The sequence below is a fragment of the Anopheles gambiae genome, chromosome 2, assembly GCF_943734735.2.
Source record: "Anopheles gambiae chromosome 2, idAnoGambNW_F1_1, whole genome shotgun sequence".
Taxonomy (NCBI): domain Eukaryota; kingdom Metazoa; phylum Arthropoda; class Insecta; order Diptera; family Culicidae; genus Anopheles; species Anopheles gambiae.
Genome location: NC_064601.1, coordinates 107,023,698 through 107,037,045, shown reverse-complemented (window position 1 = coordinate 107,037,045; position 13,348 = coordinate 107,023,698).

Below are 13,348 nucleotides of genomic sequence, written 5' to 3'. Positions count from 1 at the left end.
TTGTTCTTGGGTGGCAAAGATGTTCCCCCCGGAGCGGAGGAAAATGAGCTTCCAACAAAGAAAAACATTACACACCAAGCACACCCCTCCGAAATCTTAATAACTTTATCTAACGAAAAGTGGAACAGGGGGGGTGGAGATTTTCCAGGTCGTAAGTTTTACTTTCGCATTCTTCTTAAGACCATGGTGCTGGCTGGCGTTTCCTCCCATCCCGTTCAGCTCAAGGGGTTTCAGTGATTTTTCTACCATTTTCCACATTTCCATGCACTTTCCCTCGTCTATCAGCTCCAAAAACCCCCCCTCATTTGCTCCACTATGGTAGAGCAACAGTAGGAAAATATCTTTTTCTCATTTGAAACTCATTCGCTCCCACCGCACGGTCAACCTGCCTAACATCCGGTCGGTTTTCGTTCGCACAAACCCCCCGCAACTGAAAGATTAAACACAATGACAAAGGAGATTAAGCAAATTATAAACTTTATCCATAAACGTGCGAATAAAAATATAGGATACAGACGTTCACCTTGTGCTTTCGCAACGTTTCATTCCCGGTGAGTTTTCGCTGAACTTCTTTCCACCTCCGCATTTTTTTGTTTGTAATTTTCTCTCTCTCCTTTCCCATACATCGCCGATTGCACCTGTTAATGGGTGGAAAAAGGAACGGGAAAACCCTCCATATAATCCACCTACTTCCGTGCCAGTGGAAGCCCCCAACATCCCAAGCTCTTTTAACGACCCACACACACACACTCAGGGAGAGAAAGGATTTAAAAATAATATAGCAAAAAAAAAGGTGGTGAGAAAGCGGTAGGAATTGGAAAATAAACCATTCCACAGAGAGAAAAAAGCACAGAGGAAAGAGGGAAGATTTTTAACCCACCTGACCCCCTATCGCAGTGAAACGGCACCGATACGGAGCGAAAGGGAAATACGGCGCACGCCACACGACAAAACGAACTTTTCCGCAGTTCGTGTTTTTAAGCAAAGTCATGTTACAGCAACTTTCGATGCATGTACGATAAAAACCCCTTTTTTGTCACACAACCTTTTCATCGGTTCTTTTTTTTACACACATGCAACCCCCTTCTCCGGTATAGGTGTGACCCTAGTAAATGAGTCCCGTTCTAGGTGATGGAGGTGGTGGTGGTGGTGTTGGCAAAAATTGAAACCGAAACACGACGAACTCGGGGCAACACAACACCACCTGCCCTCCCCGGTGTGGAAGACGGGACACAGTTTCAGGGTTCAGGCCGGGCCGTGCAAACGTTAACGTGCTTGTTATGCTTTTCCGGTCACAAGCGTACCGTAATGATACACTTCCGGGAGCCGGTGGAATGGTGCACGGTCCGGAAACTAGAAATCGAACGAAATCGAGTCGGACTAGCAGAGTCCGAAGTTGGCGAAGGAAGTGTGAGAACAAATGGAACGAAAAACTCATACACACTGCCCTGCTCCCTGCCACGCAGACAACGTACAAGTAGCTCGAACCAACGTTTTCTGTTCACATTGGTCAACATCGACCATACATCCGTAAAAGTGTGTTTCTCGGTAGTAATTTCGGTTACAACTGACAACTTGAATAGGGTGTACCTGGGTCCGGGATATTGTTTTTTTTGCTGGCCATGAGAACATGCACACGATCATTGGTTTCTTAGTCATGACAGAAATCAATGTTCTGGGTGCACTTTGACCTGCATGGAGAAGAGATGTAGAAATTGTTGAGAAAAAAACACGTAAACATGTTTTCAGACACTAATTCAGCATGAGGCTTTGCTCGAAATAATATAAAATAATCAAGTTGTGCCTGTTAATCATAACTCGTGGAAAGATAAAGCAATTACATGGACAGCAATTGACAAATTTGGTGCCATTTGAAAGAAGAAGTTTTACGCCTCCTTTGATTACACAGCTGTCAATGCTGTCGATCACCGTAGCTTGCAGTTAAATCGTTAATTTAAATTTAAATGCAAGTCAAAAAGTAAAAAAATAGGAATATCTAATAGATAACCGTCAAACAATTGCTTGACTGAATGTATGAATCAATTCTTTTTTAAATTTCCAATCCAATTGTCTTCATTTCTCAGCACAACGAGTTAAACCATCTTCTCCGCTTTACTGCTTCCAATTTTATACATTTATCGTAAATTTAACTTTTGAACAAATGCCCGCTGAGTTTTGTTCGATCGCCAGAGAAACGAATAAATCAGATTCGAGAGATTCGGGATTCGATTAAGATGATTTATGTGCTCGTTCCGAATCAAAGTTATAAAACTTCAAAAGAAATTATCTACACCCTCTCGCTTGCACCTCGCTTCTCCCCCTCGGCCGACAGACTCAGCCACCCTTCGCAAAAGGGGCGACAACTTCTTCCTACTAGTTCGTGTTTATTTTTTACTCCCTTTACGTTGTGCAACCAAAAAAAAACCGCCCGAAACCTTCACTAACAAACCTAACGATATAATCAAATATTTGACAGTCGTGCTGGGAAAAGAAAGCGTGCTGGTTCCGGATGATGATTTGCGCAACAGAATCAAGGGCCTTTATCGATTGCAGCTCGCCCGTCAAAACCCGTGCTCGTAGCGCCTCGATGGCGCTGTAACACGGCTCCTGCTTCCCATCGTATGCGCATTCCCATTCCCAGTGCCCATCCGCAAGGTGACGAAATGTTCTAATGTTGCGAATGAGTGGTGTTATGTCCACTTTTATTGTTCCGCTACGTTCCCACTCTTCCCTTCCCAGCAACTAACAGCATCCAACAGATGGCAATCGAAGCGGTTTAGGGGATGGCAGTCACATACGCAGCCGGCACTCTCGCAACGCAAACTATCAACAATCGGCATCCATAAATCGGGATGAATTTTTATGAATTCACATAAACTGTAAACGATTCTCGGTTCAAAATCGTTGATACTTGGGCAAGTGTGTACCGGCTGTAAAGCTGGTTGTTGTCCCTTTTGCCATTTTCCTTATGCATTGCAAACGGGGGAGAAACAACGGCCTCGAGCTTCGGCATGAAGCGCTACAAATGGAGCCATAAAATTATTTAATTTTTTATTAACTGAATTATACCGGCTTAATGGACTCCCGGGTTGAGTTTGATTTTAATACATTGTAGGTACAATGTGGGAGGGCGATTGAAATGGTCATGGAAAGACGAAATGGAGCCATTTTTACACGCTGAAGTTTAAAATGCAATGCGTCGCATACGTTACACTGTTTCGATGAATATTTTCCTCAAACTATCATACGAAACGCTTCACAATCAATGGTCCCTGCTTCTGCCGCGTTCGATGCAAACCGCAGCCGATAACGGGCCGTAACGTTTGTCGATGGAATTTATTGAAAAGAAGAAAGATAGCGCTCCTAAATCACACTCACGCCCCGCCAATCGGTGTGACAAACTTGGCGAAAATATTGATTCCCCATTAAGCTCGGCCACACACACACACACACACACTCCGAAAATCCGTTTCGAACCAAAGCCCCATCATCATCTTATGGCTTCGGCTCCAGCAAGAACCACTCCCATGAATCACAACGGGAGGCTCACACGGACACACTCACATTAGTGAGCGCCATTTACGTTCGATCGGAGTGTAATAATTTTTCCTTCGATGTCTTCGCAATCGCGCAAAAGGAAATAAAGCTATAGAAGAAGACGTATCGTGTAGAAAAGTTTTTCCACTACGATCATAACCCGTACCGAAAGCCGTCGCCGGGTGCGTGTTATCCCACTGTGCAACAATCTCTTGCACGGTGGACCGCCGCTTTTGCAAAAGTTAAAATGTGTTTCTTGTCAAAAGCGAAAACTATTCCAGCTTTGGCCACACGGATAAAGCTATCTATTTCCTTCCACTCTCAGCCTTTTCCTCCGAATCGCGCTCGGGTTGGTTGTTGAAAATTGGACATCCTGTGCTCATCGCACACTTAACAGCGCCACAACCGATTGGAAGATTTGCTGCAAATCTAGCCACTGGCCGCTACCAAAAAAAATGAAACAGCCGGACCTTGCTTTTGGAGTGGAAATAGTACAACCACAAAAGTTGTAGCATAAATTCAACAATAACGTTTTATTACCAACGAGAGCAAGCGCAGGAAATAAAAAATGCTTCTCAAACAAACACACACACATACACAAAAACTCATAAACAGATAAAAATATGTCGTATAAAACCACAGATTTTACGAGTTATGAGTGCTCCCCAGAACCGTTGTCAGGATGCTGCGAGAACACACACACTTAACACGTTCATCCTGCCGCCGTCATCTCATTTACACCCCGCTACCCGGGGCGCATTTTCAATGCGAGCAAATTGGTTGTGCGAATTGTTATTTCCACTTACTGGGATGCACTTACCCATGCCCCCGTACAGAGAGAGGGGGGAGATTTGGTTGGTTTCGGTGGTTTACTAGTTTGTCCCAACGGTTCGGCAGTAGCGTAGCCTCCGTTTGCTACAACGTTTTCGAGCGCTTCCTCTTGAGGTGGCACCTACCGAGCACAGCGCCGAACATGGCGGAAAACCCATTACACCACACTCAATCGCACTATTTTACGGTCAAAATTGTTGCCTCATTTAGCACCGCAAATGCGGGTATGCTCCCCCTGCCTTTTCTTCAGGTTTCTGTACTTTTGCTAGAGGTAAGCAATGGTGTGACAAATCCACAAAAAGAGACAGAGAAGAAAAAAAGTCCCCCGCCACAAGATGAGTAGCAAGAGATAGCAGCCGAAAATTGAACGAAACTGTCGAAACTTGTACCGCGATTGAAAGATATTGCCGAAACCGAAGTGCCCCGAAGCTGCTGCTGCTGCTGCTGCTGCTTGCCTGGGAAGCAAGTGGTACCCGCGCAAGTAAAACTTCAATTTCAATCAAATCCTTTTTCTTACGACTTTTCAACTGCACCAACTGCTGGGTTGTGGTGACATGAGAAAGATTCAAGCCACCTTCGCATCAATTCTATGATGGGGAGAGTAACGGAGGATTTGTACCGTTTTGAAGCGCACATGAGCTTTGCAAGAAATGCATCGATTTTCTGCGGACCGATCCATCGCTTCACATTGTTCTCGTGCTATTATGAGTTGTAGGGCATTGCATTATTATTTTCATTTTCAACCCACTTTCAATTCTATTTTAGAAAAAAGATACCTACGGTTTGTCGATTTGTTGAACTGTTCGAACTACAGTATGAAACATAAAACCCTTAATATTCAATGAAATCTCTCTAATATCTTCAAGAATAATTGTTTCTTTAAGATGAACAAGTTTACATTTGCTGTTATGGATGTCTCATAGCAACTTGTAGATTTTGTTAGCCTTCTTTTACTAAACTGTAACTGTCTTTTAAATTTACTTTAAAGAGACTTCACTGTATGTTGTATTTCTTCGATATGAATTCAAGATTAATTGAGACATTATAATAAAACAAGAATAGCAAGTTGGCTTCTTAAACCTATCAAAATGATATAAAAATCTGTGTCTCCTGGGTAACAAGAACTAACATTTGCAACATCGGAAAACAGGGCGATTATTTTACAAATGTAAAAACTCAAAATGTTACCATCGGTAATGGAGCTTCGCACTTTGTAATGTGTACCCACCGAAAATATAAAAAAATGTTAACAGCACAGATATTGAAGCTTAAGCATTTGATTAATTATCCCCAACTTGCTCAGTAAGCAAATCTATCAGAAGTTCTTGTCAGTTGACTCTTCTCAGACAATTGCTAGTGTTCTCTGGAACAATATGAAATCAGTTGGTTTTTAATCCAGTTGGAAACTCGAATAACAAGTGTCAATAATCCAGTATAATTCGCAACCCTACACAAGGCTTATATTATTTAAACCAACTCTATGTGCTTCAATAGAACAAAACAAAACAAATGTAACTAAATAACCTAATCTCCCGCAACGAATTTGAAGAATTCTTGCAAAACTCAACATTCCTAAACTCAAAGAAACATTTAAATCAAACTTCAACCAATAAACTTAAACCCCAAAACTAAACCCACACACGATGGTTGGTAAAGCTCATCCTTTTGCGTTGACTGTTCGCCTTGCTCAATCACCCAGCCAACCGAAAGCGCCCCATGCTGTGTGCATCTTCAGCTCTCGCATCTGTATCCCGCACGCCGCATGTTAACCGTTGTTTGTATCCGTTTGATGGGAAATTGCGGATCAAAAAGTTGCAAAACCCCCATCGCGAAAAGCGATGATAGCGCGCTACATATATCCCCGAGCACCCTGTTCAGCAGAACCCAAAAGTTCCATCACTGCACAAATATTGCAGTCCCAGAGACTGCAGACCCACACAGACCAATGCCTCTTCAAAGAAAACCTCCGTTGCCTGCGAGCAAACAAAATACGCCGCTGCGGTGAAATAAGTTGCCGGCGGGAGTGCATCGAAAACCCGCGAGATGTACGCGATGTGTGGTGCAAAAAGTTTCTTGCAGGCAGTTTGGGGGAAGTTTTCGACCCAAAACTGAGCAAGACAACTCCCAGCACTGGATGCAGAATGGAACGCCCTCTAAAAGCCAATGGCAATTCGTCTCTTTCGCGAGCGGACATCCTCCTCAGATGGCTTTAAAACTTTCCTCGATTTTTTTACATGTTTTGCAAAATATTTTTTGCTAGAATAAAAGGGAAAAAATCGCTCTGATGAATGCTGTGCCGTGATGAAAGCGATTTGATTTCCTACATCCGATTGTAGGATAAGATATTTCCGTAAGCAATTTTTCTTCACTGTCTCTGTCTTTGCGTTTACCTTGCGGATGCATGCCCACATAGTATGGCAGACTACCGTCAGAACATAGTTTTGGCTTTGATCCTTCCCAGCGGCAGTAAATCGCGCTAGATGGAAAATCTTACAACCAACTGAACTGACATAAATGGATAGAGGCTTCGGAAGGATGTATGCTTGCACGTTGCAATCCGTTCCAAAAGGCGAATAACTAACGGGATAACTTTCATTCCAGAAAATGGCTTCAATCCATACAGCTCAAAAGTCGTTTGTAGCTCGTAAATATACATATTTTGGGTAGTGAAGTCGAAAATCCACGCTTTTGGAAATTTCTCCTCACGTCTACAAAATAACTCGTGAAAGTGATAGATCGATGAAAATCACGATTACTATTATTTGAGCGTTTGCTTTTCCATTGCTTTGAATTTGTCTTACAGTAGCGTAGGCAATGTTTAAACTGTAAAAGTGGATGTTATTTCACACAAAAGCTATTTAAATACTTCCAATTACAAGCTTTCGTTTCGACACTTCGCGAGTTGACATCCTTTTCGCTTCCAACTAATAAGCTCACATCCATAAAACATGACCATCGCTAGTGATCGCTGAAACAAACACCAAACAAAGAAAACAATTTAAAATTGAAAAACCCACCACACGGCTCTCTTCCCATCTGATAAGCAAGCTCTAAGTGATTTTTCTTTACGCAGCTGCAGTAGTTGCAACACAAAACACCAACCACTCCCAGCAGCTGCAGCTACAACCAACCGGTTGACGAAGTGCGATGAATAATGCAGCAAGTAACCTCTCCTGCCTACTTGCTTGCCCACCGTTCGACCGTAGCCATCCCAAACAAAATAGTGACCTTTCCCCCAAAAAACCTGCCCCAATTCAAAGGGGGGGGAGGGGGTCCAACAATAGCAGCACCATTAACAGTCAGATGATTTCTCTTTCCAGTACGTTCACACGTTCGCTCGTTGTCTGCCGTTGACATAATCCTTGGCCGATGCAATCGACTCCACGATGGGTCACGATGGGTCAATTCCATTTCGCAGTTTGCCTTATCAGATCCTTTTCGGTGCCACCACACTCTCTGCTGCATCTAGAGCACTGTTTTTTTCCTTCTCTCTCTCTCTCTCTCTCTCTCTCTCTCTCTTACTTCTCACTGCTCTATCCTGAAGAAAATAAGCGAAAGAAATCGAAAAACATAAAACGAATCTACTGGTGCTTCAATGCAGCACTGTAAGTAACAATTTCATTAAGACAGCTAGCACAACAGAAGCAGCAGCAGAAGTAGAAGTAAAAAAACCCTAGGACAGATACCGAAACCTCACCAATAGCAGCTGAGATGAGCTGAGGGCAAACAAAACACTGATTTCGATTCGACTCACCATCTAATTAGCAATTCCAGTTCGGAGTGACTGTCGCCTGCGACTTGGTGTGCAGCGGCGAGTTGGCGTTCTACTTGTTATCGTTTTTCTTAAGACACAAACGCGCCACAGAGAATGACCTAGCCGGAGTGAGGGAGTGTGAAAGTGAGGAAAGCAAGAAATGACTGACTGGTCAAAACTCGATCCTTGTGCCCGTTGGACTGGTTGGGCTGGATTGGTTTCAGTAGCTTTGGTTTCTCCACCGTACCAAGTCAACCTTTTCCTCCCACCCCGATGTGTGTGTGTGTTTGTGAAGAATCTGCTCATTTAAATAACCACTTCACTTATTACCATAAACTGTTGTTGGCGAAACTTTCTGGGCGGTTGTATGGGTGATGGGAGAAACCCGATGCTGCGGTTCCGATCGTTTCCATTGTGAGGTTAAAACGTCTTATGAACTTCTTGAACTCTATTCCCGAGCAAATGTGAGGGGAAGAATTCAGTTAACAAACAAATGAAAATGTGCTTTATTTTGTCACATAACATGTAGTCACATCACGTATTATTTATTAGTTTAACACTTAATTTAATGCTCTATATGTTGATATAATGTTTTCCTTGATTTTTGTGAAGGTTTTAGATTGTTTTCCAAATTGATTGTGGGAATCATTCAAAACACTTTAAGAAATAGTCAGTTAGCAAGATTCAAAAGACTTGCAAAAATCATTGAGGCACCATTGTAAAACTCCTAAATTTATTTATTCATTCATATAGTTAATCATTAGGAATTTAAGAAGAACATCAGTAGATTGAATAACAAAGAAAGTGTATTGTAATGAAGAACTTCATGCGCATATGAGCGACAAGGTGAGACCTGTAGATGAGACTTGTAAATGAAGACTTTAAATGAAGATCGTAGCTGTTGATGTACACTTAAACTACTTTTTTCTCTAGTAAACCGTGACCATTGTGTATTTTTTTCTACTTTTCATGACAATTCAGTAATCCAGTATAATTTCAAATATGATTTTAGATGTATCGCTCTTGTGAAAATGAGTTCCAACATGTAGGAGATGTTTTATCCTTAATTGGACTTTTTTTCTTCATGCCAATAATTGCGAACAAAATACACCAAAGGCAGAATACCCTGGATATCAAGAAGCAAACTATCAATTTCCCTCCTGATCACGGGTTCGAGCCCAAACCACTTTAGATCTAGATCGCATAAAAGTGTTTCTAAAAAGCCTTTTTTATTAAGTACAACAATAACTTACTATGCATGACTTCAGCTACAAACAATACATTCAATTTCTTACATTAACTCTAGCCAGTGCACCCCTCGCAAGCCCATCAGCAATGCAAATGTTTGCGAATCAAATTGGCTCGATCTGGCTCGCACTTCAGCCCAGAGTTTGATGTTTGTCCGTTTACGTTCGGCAGGCAAACATCTTTTGCAGATTCAGTTCAATTCTTAAAGTGCACCATCACTGTTTATCAGTTTATCTATCTCCTGCCATTCGGACACTACCAAACATTGGGTCGTAAAGTTTTCCATAAAAAAACATTCAGCAAAATTCGCCCGAAAGGACACGTGGCGGATAACGCCACGTAAAAAAGGAACTTTCTCCAGTCGAGTTTGATGGAATCAACAAGACCGCTACGGTTCGGCTAGGAGGAGAAAGATATAGAAAATTGACCGGGAAAAAGTAGTAACACACAGAAAAAAACGCAGATCATACAATACAAAGCCCCTTATTGTAGTTCCTCTCCTCCCTTTTTTCATTCCTCTTTTACTCACGCGCCTTCCCTTCTTGGCTTTTGAAAAGATGAAATATTCCTCGTTTGTGACGGTCGTTCCGGCGTAAGTGTCCTCTTAGCATTAGAATCCTAGTGGGTCCATTTGAGCTGAAGAGTTTTGTAGCGCTGCAATTTGTAAGTAGGAATTGTTTTCATTTCCCCGCCACCAACTGGCCGCACACGTCCCCGCCGCCCAGTGAGTCAGTACTCGACGGTACAGATTGCATGCGGCGCCATCCTAACAATCCCACTATTGGACAGTAATGGCCGCATGTAAAGCACGACAATCCTTTCGCCACTCGTTACCACAATGCTCGGCAGCCTTGGGACGGATGGAGGGAAAAAGCAAGGAAAGAAATAACAACACACAGCTAGCAACAACAAAAAAATGAATTCATTCATCAGAGCTCAACCCGAAAGGGAATGTCCTTTCGCCGAATGGTTGGCAGCAGCAGCAGCAGCACCAGCAGAACGAACTATACAGGCACTACAGCCGAATGCCGAAATCGAAAGTGAGCGTTCGAAAGCAAGGCAGAAGGGTAAGTACGGTGGTATTACTTTTATGCCTCTCGCTCGGTACATACACAGAGTGGCTGTGCACTGAAATTAAATTGGCTGGCGTCGTCTCGACTTGTTGGATGCTGCGATTCGTTGCCCAACACGCCCGAACGCGCCACGCGGACCAACGCAAGTGGTTGTGCATTACTTATACGCAAGCGAGCTTCAGTTTTAGGTGAAAGGCAAAGCCTTTTAGTAGTAAATTTGTGCCGAAAATCACAAATGGAAAAAATCGCCATCGCCATCGTTTATCCCGCCCAGTGTAGCCGTTTGTGTAGCAATTGTGCATGAACGTGTGTGTGTGCTTGTGTAATGGATTCTATTTACAGTAGATTGTTGCTGAAATGTAATGGCGGCCGACGAAATGTAACGAGGTTTTCGAAGTGAAGTATGGGCCACGGGTACTTTATGGAAAACTTATTCATGCCGAATTTATTTCTTATCTTGCGGAAAATGTAAGTAGAAAACTCCAATTTTATGTGAAATAAAGACAAATGATTGGTAGTAATATTTTTGATAAAGAGATAGCAATTTCATTAGAAGAAAGTAAATGCATATGAGTTCCTTCTGAGCCACTTTCTCGCTCCGAGAAGCAATTATTCAAATATAAAACTCACAATTTCATGTATTATACTGTGATATTTCAGCATATTGATCTATTCCATTGGGTGCAACAACAAACAGTGGCTGTTACATACTTTACTCACCTAAAACATCTTCTCACTCGCACCATCTCGTTATTGTTACACAAACACAAGTAGAAACAATTAAACCGCATGCCGCATCTTTCAAACACCTCGCCGGCCGATGCCGATTTTGGGGGATGATTTAGGATTGGATCATGTACGCCAACGACACGATCTACCCATCGAATTATACCAACCCGCGCAGCAAACCAGCTCATACACACATCAAACCACAGTCCAATTCAAAACCACCGTAAAGTCGGGATATTCCTGCCACGCCCGAACCAGACGCCATGGATGAGGAGGCAGGTTGCAGGTCGAGAAAGGCAGGGTGATGATATATTTTGCTACCGTTTGTGCATAATTTATGTCACTTTAAATTTTCCCCAAAAACCCGTACCGCGCTATAGGGAAAGCAGAGAAGCAAACTCCTGTTGCTTCCACACCGAGCAAGCGAAGTGGTAGTGGCATTTGGCGGAACGCGCTGGCTCCACCACCGTGCATTATCCCGGGGCGATGCATTGCATCCGGACAAAGAGAGTGTTGGGCGTACGAGAAAAAAAGAAGAGAGAACAGTGGGCGAGATCGGTGGTGGTGGAATTTTTGGATGAATAAATTTTAAACTTATCTGCCCCGGCACATCGGCACACGGTCTGCGCAAGATCACGCGCTATAATAATCCGACAGGGAGCGGGGGAGGGGGGCAGTTGCATGGCTGGCACTGCACTGGAAGGGGGAAGCACTCCGCGGATCGAGAAAGAATCATCCATTTTTCATGTTTCGCGCTATGGCTTTAATGGGGAGGGACACGTCTGCAGTGCCTCCAAGTTTGTTACACCTACCAGCGAGGTGCACAGGAACGCACACGGTAATAATCATCACCAGTGGATGTTTCACGCACCAGTTGACTTATGAACTGTTGAATGAAGCCATCGAAGGGCTATAAATTGCACTTTCACCGTCCCGATTACCCCATCGAGAGCGTTTGGGATGGCATGCTGTTGGTAAATATCTTCTTGCTGTACAAGAAATGTAAGCACCGATCCTATAAAGCTGATTAAAACTCTGCCCAATATCACTCAAGGCACGGTGAGGGTTTAAATCATTTTAAAAACCATTTTAACTCTTGTCATTACTTCATACATCATGCACCGGAGCACCAGCCCAGACACGGGGACACGGGAACATCCCACGCCGATACCGTACTCGAAGTCGGCGCGCTGCTCAAAATCTTCACCCAAGCCTGACAATTCCCTTCTACCGTGTGAGGAAATTTGAACAATGTTCATGCATAAAATAAAACCAAACCATTCTTATTTGCAGCAGCACCAGCTGCAGCACCTGGGGCAGCGTGCGACGGATAGTGCGATAAATCATGAACACCTTCACCCTTCCTCCGGCTGCGATCGGCAGAACGATGCAGGAGGAGTCCTTTTCATCTCCTGAACCGCAGGGTCCTGTGATATCCCCTGAAAGGTACTATCCTCCTAACTGCCGACATAGCGAGAGAGAGAGAGCGAGAGAGAGTGAGAGAGGAATTATTAGTTTCTGCTGGACGCCTCGACATTGCGCCCGTCCATTACCAAAGCCATATGCTGATGTGGGCAGGACCGGAATTCCTACTCCAAGCGAAGAAAGCGGTACCTCCGGGGTCCGTGGTCCATCCGAAGAAATGGTTATTTCGCAGACGGTACGTCGCCACGAGCACGATGCGGATGTGCCACCCGCCCATTGCAAACGTGGCACGTGATTAGACGCTGGGGGACATAAAACAGCTACGTATGCCTTATCCATCTGAATACCAAATACCGGCCCGGCTTCTGCTGTTTCTGCTTTAACGCAAACACACCGGAACCGTTTCCGGGGGGCGACGGCTCGAACTTGTACGTGTGTGTGTGGGTCTATGTGTTTGACCAAAAATCTCGAACCTTCTCGATGGTAGTTAAAACGGACATCGGAAATTCCGCCCGGCTTCTTTACAGTTTCATCCGTAGCTAGCCGTGTGGACGGAAGTGGTCGTCGAAGTGGTGGACGCCCGGAACTCGGTGCCGCCCAGTCCACTCAGTCTAAACAGATAGACACACACACACACACGCCGGACTCCGGCAAAGATCAGACAAGCCAAGCCAGTGGTAAACGGTAGTGCGCGACTACTCCGGTACGAATGCCCTTCTCTCGCTCGCTGTCTCCTTCTCTTTGCATAAAT